This window comes from Triturus cristatus, chromosome 1_1 (assembly GCF_964204655.1).
Source record: "Triturus cristatus chromosome 1_1, aTriCri1.1, whole genome shotgun sequence".
NCBI classification, from domain to species: Eukaryota; Metazoa; Chordata; class Amphibia; order Caudata; family Salamandridae; genus Triturus; species Triturus cristatus.
The window spans coordinates 365,300,317-365,321,127 of record NC_140579.1 but is presented as its reverse complement, the minus strand read 5'-3'; positions in this window follow the sequence as shown (position 1 = coordinate 365,321,127).

Here is a 20,811-nt window from a genome sequence, read left to right as displayed (position 1 = left end):
AGAGGCCTGTCGCCAGAGGAGTTGGCCGACAGGAGTGCCGCCCGAGCACACGAGGTGGAGATGGCAAAACTGCAAATGGAGCGAGAAAGGCAGAAACTGGCCATGGAGCATGAGGTAAAAATGAGGGAGTTGGATCTCAAGGCCAGGAGTTTAGACAACTCACCCTCTGGTGGCAGCAATTCAACAGAGTCAAGGGTGCACATTCCTAAAGATGTAGTCAAAGAATATTATAAGCAGGATGATATTGGGCAGTGGTTTAGGGCCTATGAAGTAGCCATGTCCTCCCACCGGGTCCCGGAGAAGGATTGGGGAGCGGGGTTGTGGGGAAGGTTCCTGAGTGAGGGGCGGGACACACTGCTAGACCTCCCCTCTGATGTCCACACATCCTATCCACACATGAAGGAGGCTCTTATGACAAGGTATGGGTTGACTCCTGAATTGTACAGACAGAGATTTAGGGATTGCACCAAGAAACCTGGTACCACTTATGTAGAATATGTGACCTTTTTTTGCAGAGCGCTGGATGGTTGGGTGAAGGGTAGCAAGGTGAATGATTACCAAGGGCTGTTTGATTTAATCGCATGGGAGCACTTGTCGGATAATTGTTTTCCTGAGCTACGCCAACACCTGATCGATAGCAAGCTGTCCAACCCGAGGAAGCTTGCTGAGGAGGCGGACCGCTGGATCAGCACCAGGGTCCACAAGGGTCCCGTGGGAGGCCCCGCCAAAGGTGTTCAGGGTCCCCAGCAGAAGAGTGGGGGGGACAAGGGTAAACAGAGGGAGTTCTACAAAGGGCCCCAAAGTAATTCCCAAGGGAACCAAGGGAAAGGTTCTCAGCCACCCCCACCCCCGAAGCAGACCGGGGCCCCGACAGGTAACCCTGTTCAAAGAGGGCCCCTCAGATGTTACAAGTGTAACAACCTGGGGCACATTTCCGTGGATCCCAAGTGCCCCCTGTATGGTAAACCAGCACCCTCTGGTGCCCCACCCCCCAAGCAGGTGAATAGTGTAGCCTTGGGGAGGGAGATAGACGTCCAAGGGGCGGGGGATCCCGTACAGATGACCCTAGTCTCATTAGGAGACAGTGAGATGGTCGCTGAGGCCCAGCTGCCCCCCAATACTCAAAAGTATGGGCAGTGGGTGACCATAAATGGCAAGAGGGTGGGGGCTCTTAGAGATACTGGAGCCAGTGTGACTGCTGTCAAGCAACACCTGGTGTCTCAAGAGCAGGTTGTCCCGCACGCATTCTGCCGTGTTGTCAACGCTGACAACACAGAGAGTCAGTGTCCAATGGCTCAGGTTCCCTTTGAGTGGGGGGGGGTCTCTGGTACTCTGCAAGTGGCTGTGAGAGAGGCCATGCCTGTTGATTGTCTCCTAGGTAACGATTTGGAGAGCTCCCCTTGGGAAAAGGTGGAGAAGACGACTCACCTGCGGATGGTGGGCTTGCCTGATTGGGCGTGTGTGACCACCCGGTCGATGGCAGCCAGTAGGGGTGTTGAAGGAACCCTGGAGCCTGAGGGAGAGGCCCAGGAACCGGCCTTAGAGAGAGGGCAAGGGAGGCACGGGAATCCGGCTCCTGACGTTCCCACGGCCCAGGAGGAAGCAGACCTTGAGGGGGATGCCCTGGAGCCTACCGGGGAACAGATAGCCGAACTGGGGGACCTGCCTGAGCTGACCCATTGGCAGCAAGAAGGAGGCCCCACCAGGGAGAAATTCTGCAGGGAGCAGAAAGAGTGCCCCTCTCTAGAGGGTATGCGGCAGCAGGCTGCAGCCCAGGCCAATGGTGATCAGTCCGGAACTCACTTGATCTACTGGGAGAACGACCTCCTATACTCCGAGCCTAAGGTTGCTGAACCTGGGTCAGCCCGTGCGCTGGTGGTACCCCAGAAGTTCAGAGCCTTCCTACTGGGGCTGGCTCACGACGTACCGTTAGCAGGACATTTGGGGCAGGACAAGACCTTTGAAAGGCTTGTCACCCACTTTTATTGGCCCCAAATGCGCAGGAGTTCTGACACTCACTGCAGGACATGCCAGACTTGCCAGGCAAGTGGCAAGAGTGGAAGGAAGCTGAGAGCTCCACTCCAACCTTTCCCTGTGGTCAGTACCCCATTCCAGCGGGTGGGGATTGACATTGTGGGGCCACTGGACCCCAAGACAGCCATGGGCAACAGGTTTATCCTGGTCTTGGTGGACCATGCCACCCGGTACCCTGAAGCCATCCCTCTGAGGACAGTGACGGCCCCCGTGGTGGGACGGGCACTGATGGGAATTTTCTCACGAGTAGGATTCCCTCTAGAGGTGGTGTCTGACAGGGGGACCAACTTCATATCGAAATATATGAAGTCCCTTTGGCAAGAGTGTGGTGTAACCTACAAGTTCACCACACCTTACCATCCCCAAGGAAACGGGTTGGTTGAGCGCTTCAACCGAACCCTGAAGGGCATGATTATGGGTCTCGAGGAACCCATGAGGCGTAAGTGGGACGTCCTGTTACCATGCCTTCTCTTTGCGTACCGCGAGGTGCCACAAAAGTCTCTAGGGTTCAGTCCCTTTGAGCTTTTGTACGGCCACCCAGTACGAGGACCTCTTAGTCTGGTCAAGGAAGGCTGGGAGCAATCTCCCAGGAAACCTCCCCAGAATGTATACAGTTACATGCTGGCTTTCCGGAACCAGACTAGGCGTTTCAGGCAACTTGCTGAGGCAAACCTGGAAGCAAGCCAGGAGGAAATGAAGCGGTGGTACGACCAGAATGCCACTCTGGTTGAGCTTCAACCTGGCCAAAAAGTGTGGGTCCTGGCCCCTGTGGAGCCTTGTGCACTCCAGGACAAGTGGACAGGACCCTTTGAGATTGTGGAGCGCAAGAGTTCTGTCACCTACTTGGTGGACTTGCGGTCTCCTAGGAACCCCTTAAGGGTCCTACATGTCAATCGACTGAAGCCCCACTTGGAGAGGTCCGAAGTGGGCATGCTCTTGGCCACCGATGACGGAATGGAAGAGGAGTCCGAGCCTCTTCCTGACCTCTTGGTCGCCTCAGAGCGCGACGGGTCAGTGGATGGGGTTAACCTCTCACCCACCCTGACCCCTGAGCAACAGGGTGACTGTCGCCAGCTGCTGGGGCAGTTCCCCGACCTGTTCTCCCTGGTTCCTGGTATCACAACTTGGTGCGTCCATGATGTGGATACGGGAGACAGCTTACCTGTGAAGCACAAGGCCTACCGGGTAACTGACAGGGTCAGGGCCTGCATCAAAGAGGAGGTCTCGAAGATGCTGGCTCTAGGGGTGGTTGAGTCCTCCAGCAGTCCTTGGGCCAGCCCAGTGGTCTTGGTCCCAAAGGCTGCAGCGCCGGGTGCCACGCCCGAACTCCGGTTCTGTGTGGACTATCGAGGACTCAACTCAGTCACGAAGACTGACGCGCACCCCATCCCCAGAGCTGATGAGCTCATCGATCGGTTAGGGGCTGCCCGGTACCTCAGCACGTTTGACTTAACGTCTGGGTACTGGCAGATCGCCTTGACTGATGGGGCCAAAGAGAGGTCCGCATTCTCTACGCCAGATGGGCATTACCAGTTCCGGGTGATGCCCTTTGGGATGAAGAATGCCCCTGCCACCTTCCAGAGGTTGGTCAACCAGGTGTTGGCTGGGCTGGCCGAGTTCAGCGCCGCCTACCTGGATGACATCGCAGTGTTCAGCGGCACATGGGAAGGACACCTGCAACATCTCTGGGAAGTGTTGATGGCGCTGCGCAAAGCAGGCCTCACGATCAAGGCAAGCAAGTGTCAGATCGGGCAGGGTTCAGTGGTGTACTTGGGACACCAAGTGGGGAGCGGCCAGGTGGCGCCCCTCCAACCCAAAGTTGAAACCATCCTGGCTTGGGAGCCCCCAAAGACCCAGACGGAGGTGAGGGCCTTCTTAGGACTCACCGGGTACTACAGGAGGTTTGTCAAGGGGTATGGCAGCATCGTTGCCCCCTTGACAGAGCTGACTTCGAAGAAGCAGCCCAGAAAAGTGATCTGGACTGACACCTGTCAGAAAGCCTTCGACACCCTGAAAACTGCCATGTGCACGGCGCCCGTGCTCTTGGCTCCTGACTTCTCCAAAGAGTTCCTGGTGCAGACGGATGCATCAGAGCATGGTGTAGGGGCTGTTCTCTCACAGATCACTGAGGAGGGCTTTGACCAACCCGTAGCCTTTATTAGCAGGAGGCTACTTCCCCGGGAACAAAGGTGGAGTGCGATAGAACGAGAAGCATTTGCTGTGGTCTGGGCGCTGAAGAAGCTAAGACCCTACTTGTTTGGGTCTCACTTCCGGGTTCAGACCGACCACAGGCCCCTCAGATGGTTGATGCAAATGAGGGGTGAGAACCCAAAACTGTTGAGGTGGTCCATCTCCCTACAGGGTATGGACTTTACGGTGGAGCATCGCCCTGGCACAGATCACGCCAATGCTGACGGTCTGTCCAGGTTTTTCCGCCTTAGTGATGCAGAACTCCCTGGGGTAGGGTAGTTCTCCCCACTTTTCAGCTGGAGGGGACACGTGTTAGACCTGGCACTATTGGCGTGGGTCACCCTTCCATTTTTGTCTGTGCCTCAATGTGTTTTTGTGTTGGTGTTAGCTGCTCGGGGCACTGTGCCACTGCTATCCAGTGCCACAGTGCAAGTGCTCCCTATGGTAAAATGTATTATGTGAATTGACTTCCACGTTTGGTTTATTTGGTTTACTATCAGTCCCTAGTAGAGTGCACCAGGGGTGCCAAGGGCTCGTATATCCAAATGCTGCTAGTGGGCTTGCAGCACTGGTTGTGCCACCCACCGAAGCAGCGGGGTAAAATGTGTCTAGGGTCTGCCACTGCAGAACCTGCGCGCGGTCTGGTACCGTCGCGCTGACTGAGCAAGTGTCCCCACTTACCAGTCCCTAAACCTTCCCTTAACTACATGTTAGTCACCCCTCTGGTAGGTCTGAGCGCAGGGTGCATTGTAGGTGTAAGGTAGGACATGCCCTGATGTGTGTGGCATGTCTTAATAGTGAATTGCAGCCATTTTCGTTTTTCACTATTGAAGGCTACCTGCTCTCCATAGGCCAGAATGGGCTGCTGGGATCGCTACACGCTGTGACCCCAGTGGACTCAGAGAGCATGGTAGAAAGTCATGTTTAGTATGCCTGAACTCAGGATAATAAAATACGTCTTTTAGTAAAGGTTATTTTGATATCCTGGGTTTGCAAATGCTACTTTTAGAAAGTTAGCCTTTGCGTGCCTAACCATCTCAGTCTGCCTCTGCTGTGTGTGTGTGTTCTGCCTAGCAACAGTACAGGAGCAGGGCTGGGGGATTCCAGGAGACAGGTTGGCTGCCAGGTGGTGGGTAGGGAGATTACCCCAGGATGGGTGGGAGGAGTGCACCCTGACTCTTGAATAGACCTGTGCTCTGCCACCACAAAGCCGGCGCCGCCCCCTGTGGAGCGGCTGATGTCTCTGCCCTGCTGCTGAAAGGAACAAGCCGAGTCACCACAACAGAGTGCTCCAAAACTGGACTGAGCCAGGCCCAGGCCCCCTGGCGCTAAAGAATAAAAGAATCCCTGTATAAAAGTAGGAGCCTGGCTCCTAAGAAATCAGATCCAGATTGAACCACGAAGGAACTCTGCCCGACTAGAAGGACCTGGAAGAAGCTGAAGGAGGAGTAACTTTCCCTGACCTGAGGGACTGGCCTGCAGTAGGTGCCTTGCTAAGGAAGGAGAGGAAAAAGACTGAAAGAGACTTTTGCACTTTGTTCTTCAACTATCTCCAAGGGCTTGGAAGAAGAGCTTGCCCCCTGAACTGAACCCCAGGACCAGTGGGTTCACCGTGTCTCCGCTCGTCTGAGAATTCGAGCCGTGTGCTTTCTCCCGCCGGAGTGCCCTGCGCACCTTCGCATCCCTCCTAGGGCCGTGACACCCAGAAGCCTGGCCGCCTCCACTCGCCGAGAGCCCCGCTCTACCTGAGTCGCTCTGGACCCACGAGTCTGGCCGTCCCGCTTCCCTGTCACCTGCCTGCTACTGGAGCGCGCTTGGTGCCCTTTCGCCCTCCCGCCGGATTTCTAGTGGGGAAGTGAAATCCAGCCTCGGACGGCCGCCCGTACGTCGTAACGTATCCGGCCGCCCCGCTTCACCTCCCAGCCTGAGTCTGACCGTGCCGCCCTCCGCAGTGACCTCCCGCACAGTCCGTGTCGGAGGCCCTGGGCCGCACCTGTCTACCGAAAGCCGCCCGCTGAATTCTTGATCCGGAAGACCCACGAGGTGCAGAACCTGCATCTCTCCTGAAGACTCGTCCAAGCACATCGCCCGTTCCCAGGTACAGTGAACTCTCTATCGGACTCGGGGTCCGCAACGTTCTGATTTCCCCGTATCACTGTACCCTGGGTGCACTGTGCATCGTCGTGACTGGACCGACTCAACCGAGCCCTGTGAAGCGCTCGTGATCGAATAAGTTACCAAAGACAAGAACAGTGCCTAATTATCATCTTGTGGCTTCCATTTCGTAACCGTTATTGATGGTCTTGTACATGCCTGCGTAACAAAGAATTTTTTATATAAAGCATCCGTATTTTTGATACAACTTACGCCTGGTGTCCGTCTGTGGGGGATCATTGTGGTTTACTGTGTGTGATCATAAATGCTTAACTGACTAGCGCCCTGAAGTTTAGCCCTGACTGCTCGCGCCACACTACCTATAGGGTGAGCAGGGGTTGTTCGGAAGGGGTAATTCCCTCGCCCTGAATAGAAGAAGGGACCGCTGCTTGTCACAAGTACCTACCTGTGCCAACCAGAGGTTCCCCATTCTAACAAGTACCAGTTGTGGCAAAAGTTAGACGCATTCCCATTTGTATCCAAGATGCTGTACAAAAAGAGATAGATAAATTGTTGTCCACTGGTGTTATACAGCCTGTAGAGGCAACGGAGTGGTTAGCTCCCATTGTTGTGGCACGTAAACCAAATAATGAAATCCGTTTATGTGTGGATCTTCGTGCCTTAAATAAAGAAGTAGTGGTTGACAAGTTCCCACTTCCCAATATTGAGGAATTAGTATCATCGTTGGATGGTGCTGGTTATTTTACCACTCTGGATATGGCATCAGCATACCATCAGGTTCCGTTGAGTAAAGAGTGTCAAGAATTAACAGCTTTCATTACGCCAATGGGGGCCTTCAAGTTTTTGCGTATGGGAATGGAGAGACAAAGAAGTGTCTCTGCAAAACAAAAGGAAGATTTATGTTGATAGAAGGAATAATGCGAAAGTTACAAATTTTGAGGTTGGAGATAAAGTAAAGGTCAAAGCTCCTGTTGGGTGTCAAAATTGGTCAAAATATACCTCTCCAAAAACTATCATTAAGCTGTTTAAAAATGCTGTCAAGACGGATGATGGCCGCATCTGGAATCATAGTCGTGTAGCACATTTTCGGGGGTGTGGTGTGGCCGACAGGAGGGATGATACTTCTTATCGTTTTCCCTCAGACATTGATGTAAGGTCTGATAGTACTTGTAGGGGTGTCAGAACACGCAGGTTTCCTTTGCATTTACGTGATTTTGTGTAGTTCTTTCTACCTTCTTTTTCTTGTTGTTCAAATGTGTTTATTGTTCTCATGTTACTTTTGTTCTAATGTAAAGAGGAAGAAGTGTAATGATGTAACATGGCTCCATGCCAGAACACTAGGCATGGAACCAGCTTGTTCTGAGGTTCTGTCATGTGAGGGTTCTATGATGACGGTTGATATGCTGGCTGTTGGTTGAGGCTGTAATAAATACCTCTTACCACATATCTTCATCTGGTGTGGATTTACAAAGTGGTGTTCGGGCAGTGTAGGGGGTCCTGCAGGGGTGGTGTTTCAGGGTTAAGGGCAGTGCAGTGGTGTTCGGGCAGTGTAGGGGGTCATGCAGGGGGTGGTGTTTCAGGGTTTAGGGCAGTGCAGAGGTGTTCGGGCAGTGTAGGGGGTCGTGCTGGGGGTGGTGTTTCAGGGTTTAGGGCAGTGCAGTGGTGTTCGGGCAGTGTAGGGGGTCGTGCAGGGTTGGTGTTTCTGGGTTTAGGGCAGTGGTGTTCAGACAGTGTCGAGGGTCTTACTGGGGGTGGTGTTTCAGGGTTTAGGGCATTGGTGTTCGGGCAGTGTAGGGGATCTTGCTGGGGGTGGTGATTCACGGTTTAGGGCAGTGGTGTTCAGGCAGTGTAGGGGGTCTTGCTGAGGGTGTTGTTTCAGGGTTTAGGGCAGTGAAATGGTGTTCGTGCAGTGTAGGGGGTCATGTGGGGGTTGGTGTTTCAGGGTTTAGTGCATTGGTGTTCGGACAGTGTAGGGGGTCATGTGGGGGGTGGTGTTTCAGGGTTTATGGCAGTGCAGTGGTGTTCGGGCAGTGTAGGGGGTCCTGCAGGGGTGGTGTTTTGGGTTTAAGGCAGTGCAGTGGTGTTCGGGCAAAGTAGTGAGTGGTGTTTCAGGGTTTAGGGCAGTGCAGTTGTGTTCTGGCAGTGTAGGGGTAATTCTGGGGGTGATGTTTCAGGGTTTAGGGCAGTGGTGTTCGGGCAGTGTAGGGGGTCTTGCTAGGGGTGGTGTTTCATGGTTTAGGGCAGTGTTGTTCGGGAAATGTAGGGGGTCTTGCTGGGGGTGGTGTTTCAGGGTTTAAGGCAGTGCAGTGGTGTTTGGGCAGTGTAGTGTGTCATGCTAGGGCTGGGGTATAAGGCAGTGCAGTGGTATTCGGGCAGTGTAGGGTGTCGTGCTGCGGCTTTTGTTTCAGGGTTTAGGGTAGTGCAGTTGTGTTCGGTAGTGTAGGGGTCGTGCTGGTGGTAGTGCTTTAGGGTAGTGCAGTGATGTTTATGTAGTGCAGGTGGTCGTGTTTGGGGTAGATTTAGGGTTTAGGGTAGTACAGTGGTGTTTGTGTAGTGTAGGGGGTCATGCTGGGGTAGTGTATTAGGGTTTAGGGCAGTGCAGTAGTGTTTGTGAAGTGTATGGGGTCATGTTGGCGGTAGTGTTTTAGGGTTTAGGGCAGTGCAGTGGTGTTTGGGTAGTGTAGGGTGTCGTGCTGGGGGTAGTGTTTTAGGGTTTTAGGGTAGTGCAGTGGTCTTTGGTTAGTGTTGGGGGTCGTGCGGGGGTTGTGGTTTAGGGTAGTGCAGTGGTGTTTGGGTGATGCAGGGGGTCATGCTGGGATAGTGTTTTAGGGCTTAGGCTAGTGCAGTGGTGTTGTTGTAATGTAGGAGGTTGTACTGGGGGTAGTGTTTTTGGTTTTATGGTAGTGCAGTGGTGTTTGGTTAGTGTAGGGGGTCGTGCTGAGGGTAGATTTAGGGTTTAGGGTAGTGCAGTGGTGTTTGGGTAGTGTAGAAGGTCGTGCTAGGCGTAGATTTAGGAATTAGGGTAGTGCAGTGGTGTTTGGGTAGTGTAGCAAGTTGTGCTGGGGGAGTGTTTTTGGGTTTAGGGTAGTGCAGTTGTGTTTGGGTAGTGTAGGAGGTCGTGCTGAGGGTAGTTGTTTAGGGTTTAGAATAGTGCAGTGGTGTTTGGGTATTATAGGGGGTACTGCTGGGGGTTGTGTTTTAGAGTAGTGCGGTGGTGTTCGGGTAGTGTAGGGGGTACTGCTGGGGGTAGTGTTTTAGGGTTTAGGGTAGGGCAGAGGTGTTCGTGTAGTGTAGGGGGTCGTGCTGGGGGTGGTGTTTCAGTGTTTAGAGCAGAGCAGTGGTGCTCGGGCAGTGTAGGCGGTTGTGCTGGGGGTTGTATTTTAGGGTTTATGGTAGTGCAGGGGTGTTTGTGTAGTGTAGGGGGTCATGTTTTAGGGTATTGCAGTGGTATTTGGTTAGTGTAGGGGGTCATGCGGGGGGTAGTAGTCTAGGGTTTAGGACAGTGCAGTGGTGGTTGGTTAGTGAAGGGGGTCGTGCTGTGGGTGGTAATTTAGGGTACAGGGCAGTGCAGTGGTGTTTGGGTAGTGTAGGGGGTAGTGCTGGGGGTGGTGTTTTAGGGTTTAGGGCAGTGCAGTGGTGTTGGGGTAGTGTAGGGGGTCATGCTGGGAATGGTGTTTCAGGGTTTAGGGCAGTGCAGTGGTGTTCGGGCAGTGTAGGGGTCATGTGGGGTGTTGTTTCAGGGTTTAGTGCAGTGGTGTTCGGGCAGTGTAGGGAGTCGTATGGGGGTTGTGTTTCAGGGTTTAGGGCAGTGCAGTGGTGTTCGGGCAGTGTAGTGGGTCATGCAGGGGTAGTGATTCAGGGTTTAGGGCAGTGCTGTGGTGTTCAGGCAGTGTAGGGGTCATGCTGGGGGTGCTGTATCAGGGTTTAGGGCAGTGCAGTGGTGTTCGGCCAATGTAGGGGGTCGTGCTGGGGGTGCTGTTTCAGGGTTTAGGGCAGTGCAATTGTGTTCGGGCAATGTAGGGGGTCGTGCTGGGGGTGTTGTTTCAGGGTTTAGTGCAGTGCAGTGCAGTTGTGTTCGGGCAGTGTAGGAGGTCATGCTGGGGGTGGTGTTTCAGGGTTTAGGGCAGAGCAGTGGTGTTCGGGCAGTGTAGGGGTTGTGCTGGGGGTGGTGTTTCATGGTTTAGTGCAGAGCAGTGGTGTTCGGCCAGTGTAGGGGGCTGTGCTGGGGGTGGTGTTTCAGGGTTTAGGGCAGTGCAGTAGTGTTTGTGAAGTGTATGGGGTCATGTTGGCGGTAGTGTTTTAGGGTTTAGGGCAGTGCAGTGGTGTTTGGGTAGTGTAGGGTGTCGTGCTGGGGGTAGTGTTTTAGGGTTTAGGGTAGTGCAGCGGTGTTGGTTTAGTGCAGGGGGTCATGTTTTAGGGTAGTGCAGTGGTCTTTGGTTAGTGTTGGGGGTCGTGCGGGGGTTGTGGTTTAGGGTAGTGCAGTGGTGTTTGGGTGATGCAGGGGGTCATGCTGGGATAGTGTTTTAGGGCTTAGGCTAGTGCAGTGGTGTTGTTGTAATGTAGGAGGTTGTACTGGGGGTAGTGTTTTTGGTTTTACGGTAGTGCAGTGGTGTTTGGGTAGTGTAGGGGGTCGTGCTGAGGGTAGATTTAGGGTTTAGGGTAGTGCAGTGGTGTTTGGGTAGTGTAGGGGGTCGTGCTGGTCGTAGATTTAGGAATTAGGGTAGGGCAGTGGTGTTTGGGTAGTGTAGCAAGTTGTGCTGGGGGAGTGTTTTTGGGTTTAGGGTAGTGCAGTTGTGTTTGGGTAGTGTAGGAGGTCGTGCTGAGGGTAGTTGTTTAGGGTTTAGAATAGTGCAGTGGTGTTTGGGTATTATAGGGGGTACTGCTGGGGGTTGCGTTTTAGGGTAGTGCGGTGGTGTTCGGGTAGTGTAGGGGGTACTGCTGGGGGTAGTGTTTTAGGGTTTAGGGTAGGGCAGAGGTGTTCGTGTAGTGTAGGGGGTCGTGCTGGGGGTGGTGTTTCAGTGTTTAGAGCAGAGCAGTGGTGCTCGGGCAGTGTAGGCGGTTGTGCTGGGGGTTGTATTTTAGGGTTTATGGTAGTGCAGGGGTGTTTGTGTAGTGTAGGGGGTCGTGTTTTAGGGTATTGCAGTGGTATTTGGTTAGTGTAGGGGGTCATGCAGGGGGTAGTAGTTTAGGGTTTAGGACAGTGCAGTGGTTGTTGGTTAGTGAAGGGGGTCGTGCTGTGGGTGGTAATTTAGGGTACAGGGCAGTGCAGTGGTGTTTGGGTAGTGTAGGGGGTAGTGCTGGGGGTGGTGTTTTAGGGTTTAGGGCAGTGCAGTGGTGTTGGGGTAGTGTAGGGGGTCATGCTGGGGGTGGTGTTTCAGGGTTTAGGGCAGTGCAGTGGTGTTCGGGCAGTGTAGGGGTCATGTGGGGTGTTGTTTCAGGGTTTAGTGCAGTGGTGTTGAGGCAGTGTAGGGAGTCGTATGGGGGTGGTGTTTCAGGGTTTAGGGCAGTTCAGTGGTGTTCGGGCAGTGTAGTGGGTCGTGTAGGGGTAGTGATTCAGGGTTTAGGGCAGTGCTGTGGTGTTCAGGCAGTGTAGGGGTCATGCTGGGGGTGCTGTTTCAGGGTTTAGGGCAGTGCAGTGGTGTTCGGCCAATGTAGGGGGTCGTGCTGGGGGTGCTGTTTCAGGGTTTAGGGCAGTGCAATTGTGTTCGGGCAATGTAGGGGGTCGTGCTGGGGGTGCTGTTTCAGGGTTTAGTGCAGTGCAGTGCAGTTGTGTTCGGGCAGTGTAGGAGGTCGTGCTGGGGGTGGTGTTTCAGGGTTTAGGGCAGAGCAGTGGTGTTCGGGCAGTGTAGGGGTTGTGCTGGGGGTGGTGTTTCATGGTTTAGTGCAGAGCAGTGGTGTTCGGCCAGTGTAGGGGGCTGTGCTGGGGGTGGTGTTTCAGGGTTTAGGGCAGAGTAGTGGTGTTCGGGCAGAGTAGGGTGTTGTGCTGGGGGTGGTGTTTCACAGTTTCGAGCAGTGCAGTGGTGTTCGGGTAATGTAGGGGGTCATGTTGGAGGTAGTGTTTCAGGGTTTAGGGCAATGCAGTTGTGTTCAGGCAGTGTAGGGGGTCGTGCAGGGGGTGGTGTTTCAGGGTTTAGGGCACTGTAGTGGTGTTCGAGCAGTGTAGGGGTCATGCAGGGATTGTGTTTCCGGGTTTAGGGCAGTGCAGTGATGTTCGGGCAGTGTAGGGGATCTTGCTGTGGGTGTTGTTTCAGGGTTTAGGGCAGTGGTGTTCGGACAGTGTAGGGGGTCTTGCTGGGGGTGGTGTTTCAGGTTTAAAGGCAGTGCAGTGGTGTTCGGGCAGTGTAGGGTATCGTGCTGGGGCTGGTGTTTCAGGGTTTAGGGCAGTGCAGTGGTGTTCAGGCAGTGTAGGGGGTCATGTAGGGGGAGGAGTTTTAGGGTTTAGGGCACTGCAGTGGTGTTCGGGCATTGGAGGGGGTCATGCTGGGGGTGGTGTTTCAGGGTTTAGGGCAGTGAAGTGGTGTTTGGGCAGTGTAGGGGGTCATGCTGGGGCTGGTGTTTCATGGTTTAGGGCAGTGAAGTGGTGTTTGGGCAGTGTAGGGGGTCATGCTGGGGCTGGTGTTTCAGTGTTTTGGGCAGGGCAGTGGTGTTCGGGCAGTGTAGGGGGTCATGCAGGGGGTGGAGTTTCAGGGTTTAGGGCAGTGCAGTGGTGTTCGGGCAGTGTAGGGTGTCGTGCGGGGTGGTGTTTCAGGGTTTAGTGCAGTGGTGTTCGGGCAATGTAGTGGGTCGTGCGGGGTGGTTTTTCAGGGTTTAGGGCAGTGCAGTGCTGTTTGGGCTTTGTAGGGGGTCGTGCAGGGGTGGTGGTTCAGGGTTTTGGGCAGTGCAGTGGTGTTCGGGCAGTGTAGGGGGTTGTGCTGGGGGTGGTGTTTCAGGGTTTAGGGCAGTGCAGTATTGTTCTGGCAGTGTAGGGGGTTGTGCTGGGGGTGGTGTTTCAGGGTTTAGGGCAGTGTAGTGGTGTTCGGGCAGTGTAGGGGGTCATGCTAGGGGTGCTGTTTCAGGGTTTAGGGCAGTCAAGTGGTGTTCGAGCAGTGTAGGGGTTGTGCTGGGGGTGGTGTTTCAGGGTTTAAGGCATAGTAGTGGTGTTTGGGCAGTGTAGAGGGTCATGCTGGGGGTGGTGTTTCAGGGTTTAGGGTAGTGTAGCGGTGTTTGTGTTGTGTAGGGGTCGTGTTTGAGGGTTGTGCAGTGGTCTTTAGTTAGTGTAGGGGGTCATGTGGGGGGTAGTGTTTTAGGGTTTAGGGTAGTGCAGTGGTGTTTGGGTAGTGTAGGGGTCATGCTGGGGTAGTGTTTTAGGGTATAGGGCAGTTCAGTGGTGTTTGGGTAGTGTAGGGGTCATGCTGGGGGTGGTGTTTTAGGGTTTAGGGCAGTGCAGTGGTGTTTGGGTAGTGTAGGGGGTCATGCTGGGGGTGGTGTTTTAGGGTTTAGGGCGGTGCAGTGGTGTTCGGTAGTGTAGGGGGTCGTGCTGGGGGTGGTGTTTCAGGGTTTAGGGCAGTGCAATGGTTTTTGGGCAGTGCAGGGGGTCATGCGGGGGTGGTGTTTCAGGGTTTAGGGCAGTGCAGTGGTGTTCGGGCAGTGTAGGGGGTCGTGCTGGGGGTGCTGTTTCAGGGTTTAGGGCAGTGCAGTGCTGTTGAGGCTTTGTAGGGGGTCGTGCTGGTGGTGGTGTTTCAGGGTTTAGGGCAGTGCAGTGGTGTTCGGGCAGTGTAGGGGGTCGATCGGGGGTGGTGTTTCAGTGTTTAGGGCAGTGCAGTATTGTTCTGGCAGTGTAGGGGGTCGTGCTGGGGGTGGTGTTTCTGGGTTTAGGGCAGTGGTGTTCGGGCCAGTGGAGGGGTTGTCTTGCTGGGGGTGGTGTTTCAGGGTTTAGGGCAGTGGTGTTCGGGCAGTGTAGGTGGTCTTGCTGGGGGTGGTGTTTCAGGGTTTATGGCAGTGCAGTGGTGTTCGGGCAGTGTAGGGGATCGGGCTGGGGCTGGTGTTTAAGGGTTTAGGGCAGTGCAGTGGTGTTCAGGCAGTGTAGGGGGTCATGCAGGGGTGGTGTTTCAGGGTTTAGTGCAGTGCTGTTCGGGCAGTTTAGGGGGTTGTGCAGGGGGTAGAGTTTCAGGGTTTAGGGCAGTGCAGTGGTGTTTAGGCAGTGGAGGGGGTCGTGCTGGGGCTGGTGTTTCAGGGTTTAGGGCAGTGCAGTGGTGTTCGGGCAGTGTAGGGGGTCGTGCTGGGGGTGCTGTTTCAGGGTTTAGGGCAGTGCAGTGCTGTTGAGGCTTTGTAGGGGGTCGTGCTGGTGGTGGTGTTTCAGGGTTTAGGGCAGTGCAGTGGTGTTCGGGCAGTGTAGGGGGTCGATCGGGGGTGGTGTTTCAGTGTTTAGGGCAGTGCAGTATTGTTCTGGCAGTGTAGGGGGTCGTGCTGGGGGTGGTGTTTCTGGGTTTAGGGCAGTGGTGTTCGGGCCAGTGGAGGGGTTGTCTTGCTGGGGGTGGTGTTTCAGGGTTTAGGGCAGTGGTGTTCGGGCAGTGTAGGTGGTCTTGCTGGGGGTGGTGTTTCAGGGTTTATGGCAGTGCAGTGGTGTTCGGGCAGTGTAGGGGATCGGGCTGGGGCTGGTGTTTAAGGGTTTAGGGCAGTGCAGTGGTATTCGGGCAGTGTAGGGAGTAGTGCTGGAGCTGGTGTTTCAGGGTTTAGGGTAGTGCAGTGGTGTTTGTGTAGTGTAGGGGGCCGTGCTGGTGGTAGTGCTTTAGGGTTTAGAGTAGAGCAGTGATGTTTGTGTAGTGCAGGGGGTCGTGCTTGGGGTAGATTTAGGGTTTAGGGTAGTGCAGTGGTGTGTGTAGTGTAGGGGGTCGTGCTGGCGGTAGTGTATTAGGGTTTATGGCAGAGGAGTGGTGTTTGTGTAGTGTATGGGGTCATGCTGAGCATTGTGTTTTAGGGTTTAGGGCAGTGCAGTGGTGTTTGGGTAGTGTAGGGAGTGTAGGGGTCATGCTGGGGTAGTGTTTTAGAGTTTAGGGTAGTGCAGTGGTGTTGGAGTAGTGTAGGAGATCATGCTGGGGGTAGTGTTTTAGGGTTTAGGGCAGTGCAGTGGTGTTTGGGTAGTGTAGGGGGTCGTCCTGGGGGTAGTGGTTTAGGGTTTAGAATAGTGCAGTGGTGTTTGGGTATTTGAGGGGGTACTGCTGGGGGTTGTGTTTTAGGGTTTAGGGTAGTACAGTGGTGTTTGGGTAGTGTAGGGGTACTGCTGAGGGTAGTGGTTTAGTGTTTAGGGCAGTGTAGTGGTGTTTGGGTATTGTAGGGGATACTGCTGAGGGTAGTGTTTTAGGGTTTAGGGTAGTGCAGTGGTGTTTGGTTAGTGCAGTGGGTCGTGCTGGGGTAGTGTTTTAGGGTAGTGCAGCAGAATTTGTGTAGTGTAGGGGGTAGTTTTTTTAGGGTTTAGGGTAGTGCAGTGGTATTTGTGTAGTGTAGGGGGTCGTGATGGGGGTAGTGTTTTAGGGTTTAGGGTAGTGCAGCGGTGTTTGTGTAGTGTAGGTGGTTGTGTTTTAGGGCAGTGCAGTGGTCTTTGGTAAGTGTAGAAATTCACGCGGGGTAGGGGTTTAAGGCAGTGCAGTGGTGTTTGGGTAGTATAGGGGTCATGCTGGGGTGGTGTTTTAGGGTTTAGGGCAGTGCAGTGGTGTTTGGGTAGTGTAGGGGCTCGTGCTGGGGGTGGTGTTTTAGGGTTTAGGGCAGTGCAGTGGTCTTTTGGTAGTTTAGGGGGTGGTGCTGGGGTAGTGTTTTAGGGTTTAGGGCAGTCTAGTGGTGTTCGCCCAGTTTAGGGGGTCGTGCAAGGGGTGGTATTTCAGGGTTTAGTGCAGTGGTGTTCGAGCACTGTAGGGGGTCATGCAGGAGGTGGTGTTTCAGGGTTTAGGGCAGTGCAGTGGTGTTCAGGCAGTGTAGGGGGTCACGCAGGGGTGGTGTTTCAGGGTTTAGTGCAGTGCTGTTCGGGCAGTTTAGGGGGTTGTGCAGGGGGTAGAGTTTCAGGGTTTAGGGCAGTGCAGTGGTTTTTAGGCAGTGGAGGGGGTCGTGCTGGGGGTGGTGTTTCAGGGTTTAAGGCAGTACAGTGGTGTTCGGGCAGTGTAGGGGGTCGTGCTGGGGGTGCTGTTTCAGGGTTTAGGGCAGTGCAGTTGTGTTCGGGCAGTGTAGGGGGTGGTGCTGGGGCAGGTGTTTCAGGGTTTAGGGCAGTGCAGTGGTGTTCGGGCAGTGTAGGGGGTCGTGCTGGGGTGGTGTTTTAGGGTTTAGGGCAGTGGTGTTTGGGCAGTGTATGGGGTCTTGCTGTGGGTGGTGTTTCAGGGTTTAGGGCAGTGCAGTGGTGTTTGGGCAGTGTAGGGGGTCGTGCTGGGGCTGGTGTTTCAGGGTTTAGGGCAGTGTAGTGGTATTCAGGCAGTTTAGGGGGTCGTGCTGGGGCTGGTGTTTCAGGGTTTAGGGCAGTGCAGTGGTGTTCAGGCTTTGTAGGGGGTCGTGCAGGGGTGGTGTTTCAGGGTTTAGGGCAGTGCAGTGGTGTACGGGCAGTGTAGTGGGTCGATCAGGGGTGGTGTTTCAGGGTTTAGGGCATTGCAGTATTGTTCTGGCAGTGTAGGGGTCTTGCGGGTTGGTGTTTCAGGGTTTAGTGCAGTGGTGTTTGGGCAATGTAGGGGGTTGTGCGGGGGTGGTGTTTCAGGGTTTAGGGCAGTGCCGTGGTGTTCAGGCTTTGTAGGGGGTCGTGCAGGGGTGGTGTTTCAGGGTTTAGGGCAGTGCAGTGGTGTACGGGCAGTGTAGTGGGTCGATCAGGGGTGGTGTTTCAGTGTTTAGGGCAGTGCAGTATTGTTCTGGCAGTGTAGGGGGTCGTGCTGGGGGTGGTGTTTCAGGGTTTAGGACAGTGTAGTGTTGTTCGGGCAGTGTAGGGGGTCACGCTGGGGGTGCTGTTTCAGGGATGAGGGCAGTCAAGTGGTGTTCGAGTAGTGTAGGGGTTTTGCTGGGCGTGGTGTTTCAGGGTTTGGGGCAGAGCAGTGGTGATCGGGCAGAGTAGGGGGTCGTGCTGCGGTAGTGTTTTAGGGTTTAGGGTAGTGCAGCCGTGTTTGTGTTGTGTAGGGGTCGTGTTTTAGGGTAGTGCAGTGGTCATGGTTAGTGTAGGGGGTCGTGTGGAGGGTAGTGTTTTAGGGTTTAGGGTAGTGCAGTGGAGTTTGGGTAGTGTAGGGGTCGTGCTTGGGTAGTGTTTTAGGGTTTAGGGCAGTGCAGTGATGTTTGGGTAGTGTAGCGGTTCATGCTGGGGGTGGTGTTTTAGGGTTTAGGGCAGTGCAGTGGTTTTTGGGTAGTGTAGGGTTTCATGCTTGGGGTGGTGTTTTAGGGTTTAGGGCAGTGCAGCTGTGTTCGGGCAGTGTAGGGGGTCATGCAGGGGTGGTGTTTCAGGGTTTAGGGCAGTACAGTGGTGTTTGGGCAGTGTAGGGGGTCGTGCAGGGGGTGGTGTTTCAGGGTTTAGGGCAGTGCACTGGTGTTCGGGCAGTGTAGGGGGTCGTGCAGGGGGTGGTGTTTCAGGGTTTAGGGCAGTGCAGTGGTGTTCGGGCAGTGTAGGGGGTCGTGCTGGGGGTGCTGTTTCAGGGTTTAGGGCAGTGCAGTGGTGTTCGGGCAGTGTAGGGGGTCGTGCAGGGGGTGCTGTTTCAGGGTTTCGGGCAGTGCACTTGTGTTTGGGCAGTGTAGGGGGTCATGCTGGGGCAGTTGTTTTAGGGTTGAGGGCAGTGCAGTGGTGTTCGGGCAGTGTAGGGGGTCGTGCTGGGGTGGTGTTTCATGGTTTAGGGCAGAGCAGCAGTGTTTGGGCAGTGTAGGGGTTGTGCTGGGGGTGGTGTTTCAGGGTTTAGGGCAGAGCAGTGGTGTTTGGGTAATGTAGGGGTGATGCTGGGGAAGTGTTTTAGGGTTTAGGCTAGTGCAGTGGTGTTGGTGTACTGTAGGAGGTCATGCTGGGGGTAGTGTTTTTGGGTTTAGGGTAGTGCAGTGGTGTTTGGGTGGTGTAGGGGGTCCTGCTGAGGGTAGATTTAGGGTTTAGGGTAGTGCAGTGGTGTTTGGGTAGTGTAGGGTGTCGTGCTGGGCGTAGATTTAGGGATTAGGGTAGTGCAGTGGTGTTTGGGTAGTGTAGGCTATCGTGCTGGGGGGAGTGTTTTAGGGTTTAGGGTAGTGCAGTGGTGTTTGTGTAGTGCAGGGGGTACTGCTGGGGGTTATGTTTTAGGGTAGTGCAGTGGTCTTTGGTTAGTGGAGGGGGTCGTGGAGGGGTAGTGTTTTAGGGTTTAGGGTAGTGCAGTGGTGTTTAGGTGGTGTAGGGGTCGTGCTGGGGTAGTGTTAGAGGGTTTAGGGCAGTGCATTGGTGTTTGGCTAGTGCAGGGGGTCATGCTGGGGGTGTTGTTTCAGGGTTTAGGGCAGTGCAGTGGTGTTTGGGCAGTGTAGGGGGTCGTGCTGGGGCTGGTGTTTCAGGGTTTAGGGCAGTGTAGTGGTATTCGGGCAGTGTAGGGGGTCGTGCGGGGTGGTGTTTCAGTGTTTAGTGCAGTGGTGTTCGGGCAATGTAGGGGGTCGTGCGGGGGTGGTGTTTCAGGGTTTAGGGCAGTGCAGTGGTGTTCAGGCTTTGTAGGGGGTCGTGCAGGGGTGGTGTTTCAGGGTTTAGGGCAGTGCAGTGGTGTATGGGCAGTGTAGTGGGTCAATCGGGGGTGGTGTTTCAGGGTTCAGGGCAGTGCAGTATTGTTCTGGCAGTGTAGGGGGTCTTGCGGGGTGGTGTTTCAGGGTTTAGTGCAGTGGTGTTCGGGCAATGTAGGGGGTTGTGCGGGGGGTGGTGTTTCAGGGTTTAGGGCAGTGCAGTGGTGTTCAGGCTTTGTAGGGGGTCGTGCAGGGGTGTTGATTCAGGGTTTATGGCAGTGCAGTTGTGTACGGGCAGTGTAGTGGGTCGATCGGGGTGGTGTTTCAAGGTTTAGGGCAGTACAGTATTGTTCTGGCAGTGTAGGGGGTCGTGCTGGGGGTGGTGTTTCAGGGTTTAGGGCAGTGTTGTGGTGTTCGGGCAGTGTAGGGGGTCATGCTGGGGGTGCTGTTTCAGGGTTTAGGGCACTCAAGTGGTGTTCGAGCAGTGTAGGTGTTGTGCTGGGCGTGGTGTTTCAGGGTTTAAGGCAGAGCAGTGGTGTTTGGGCAGTGTAGACGGTCATGCTGGGGGTGGTGTTTCAGGGTTCGGGGCAGAGCAGTGGTGATCGGACAGAGTAGGGGGTCGTGCTGGGGGTAGTGTTTTAAGGTTTAGGATAGTGCAGTGGTGTTTCTGTAGTGTAGGTGGTAGTGTTTTAGAGTTTAGGGTAGTGCAGCTGTGTTTGTGTTGTGTAGGGGTCGTGTTTTAGGGTAGTGCAGTTGTCTTGGTTAGTGTAGAGGGTCGTGTGGAGGGTAGTGTTTTAGGGTTTAGGGTAGTGCAGTGGAGTTTGGGTAGTGTAGGGGTCGTGCTGGGGTAGTGTTTTAGGGTTTAGGGCAGTGCAGTGGTGTTTGGGTAGTGTAGGGGTTCATGCTGGGGGTGGTGTTTTAGGGTTTAGGGCAGTGCAGTGGTGTTTGGGTAGTGTAGGGGGTCATGCTGGGGGTGGTGTTTTAGGGTTTAGGGCAGTGCAGCTGTGTTTGGGCAGTGTAGGGGATCATGCAGGGGTGGTGTTATAGGGTTTAGGGCAGTACAGTGGTGTTCGGGCAGTGTAGGGGGTCGTGCAGGGGGTGGCGTTTCAGGGTTTAGTGCAGTGGAGTGGTGTTCGGGCAGTGTAGGGGGTCGTGCTGGGGGTGCTGTTTCAGTGTTTAGGGCAGTGCAGTGGTGTTCGGGCAGTGTAGGGGGTCGTGCTGGGGGTGCTGTTTTAGGGTTTAGGGCAGTGCAGTTGTGTTCGGGCAGTGTAGGGGGTTGTGCTGGGGCAGTTGTTTCAGGGTTGAGGGCAGTGCAGTGGTGTTCAGGCAGTGTAGGGGGTCGTGCTGGGGGTGTTGTTTCATGGTTTAGGGCAGAGCAGTGGTGTTTGGGTAATGTAGGAGGTGATGGTGGGGAAGTGTTTAAGGGTTTAGGCTAGTGCAGTGGTGTTGGTGTACTGTAGGAGGTCGTGCTGGGGGTAGTGGTTTTGGGTTTAGGGTAGTGCAGTGGTGTTTGGGTAGTGTAGGGGGGTCCTGCTGAGGGTAGATTTAGGGTTTAGGGTAGTGCAGCGGTGTTTGGGTAGTGTAGGGGGTCATGCTGGGCGTAGATTTAGGGATTAGGGTAGTGCAGTGGTGTTTGGGTAGTGTAGGGTATTGTGCTGGGGGAGTGTTTTAGGGTGTAGGGTAGTGCAGTGGTGTTTGTGTAGTGTAGGGGGTCATGCTGGGGGTAGTGTTTTAGGGTTTAGAATAGTGCAGTGGTGTTTGGGTATTGTAGAGCGTAGTGCTGGGGGTTATGTTTTAGGGTAGTGCAGTGGTCTTTGGTTAGTG